Consider the following 1,552-nt stretch of genomic DNA (forward strand, 5'->3'; position numbering starts at 1 on the left):
CTCGCCTTGGTGGCTTCCTAATGAACAGTAGCCAGTCATACTGCCATTTTTGTTTTGGGTTTTTCCTGGTGATCTTTCTTTAAAGATGTACCTTCTGTCACTCTAGCTGTTCTAGGCTGGTGTGCTTCTCCTTTATAGTGGGAATGTCCCACCTCAGAAGGTTCTGGATAGACTTAGGATTCTACCTAAGGTCCTATACACTTCAAAGGCTCTGCAAGAGACCTATTTTACTGGGCAAGTTCTAGACCCCCTTTTAGGTATTCCAATCAGTTATAGGCAGAAGACTGGCTTACGAGCTTTCTGTAATCATGTTTCACGACATTCCTTTTTATCCAACTCAAGTGTCAATTTTACAATGGTAGGAAAGGGAAAACAATATACATAAACAATATACATAAGACAGTCAAGCATCTTAGTATTATTTCACCTCTTTAAACTATGCCTTGATCCCTGTATCACAGAGCCTTGTTAGTCCAAGGTTGAGCATGCATCACTATTTACCTCTGTCCAATGTAGCCCATGCAAGCAAACCTGTCTCAGTTTCCCCTATCTTCCTTGTTCTTCTACACCTTCCCTCTTCTTGTGTACTGCCCTCCCCAAACCCAAACTATGATGTGTCTGCCCCAACCTTGGGCTCTACCATCACCTTCCCCCACCTCCCTCATACTGCCTCACTACAACCCCACCAGTAACCAACAAAGAATTTTTTTTTTTTTTCATTTAGTATGGGTATCTTTTCTCAATCTTTTACAATAATGGTCTTATGCAATATTTGTCCTTTTGTGACTAATTTCACTCAGCATAATGTCCTTAAGATTCATCTATGTTATGCGATGGATTGCAGTTTCCTTTTTCTTCAAGTTAGCATAATATTCCATTGTGTGTATGAACCAAAGTTTGTTTGTCTGTTCTTCCATTGATGGGCACTTAGGCTGTCTCCATCTTTTTGCTATTGTGAATAGTGCTGCTATGAACACTGGTGTGCATATATCTACTTGTGTTATGGCTCGTATTTCTTGAGTATATACACACCAAGTAGAGGAATTGCTGGATCATACGTTATTTCTATTTTCAACTTTCTGAGGAAGCACCATACTGTTTTCCAGAGTGCTTGGACCATTTTGCATTCCCACCAGCAATGTAGGAGGTCCCAGTCTCTCCACATCCTCAGCAGCATTTTTTATCCTCCACTTTTTTATCTTTGCTATTGTTGCTGGTGTGAGATGATATCTCATTGTTGTTTTGATTTGCATCTCTCTAACGGCTAGTGATTGTGAAGATTTCTTCAAATGTTTGTTGGCTGCCTGGATCTCCTCCTTGGTGAAGTGTCTATTCATGTCCTGTGCCCATTTTATAATTGGGTTATTCATCTTTTTCTTGTAAGGTGTTGTAGTTTCCTATATATTTTAGAAATTAGTCCCTTGTCTGATGTGTCATAGCAAAAGATTTTTTCCAATTCTGTGGGTTCCCTTTTTACTCTTCTGGTGAAGAAGTTTTTGATTTATAGTGTCTCCCAATCATCTATTTTGTCTACTTTTGTTTGTGTAGTTTT

Source organism: Chrysochloris asiatica, unplaced genomic scaffold (assembly GCF_000296735.1).
Source record: "Chrysochloris asiatica unplaced genomic scaffold, ChrAsi1.0 scaffold00001, whole genome shotgun sequence".
NCBI lineage: Eukaryota > Metazoa > Chordata > Mammalia > Afrosoricida > Chrysochloridae > Chrysochloris > Chrysochloris asiatica.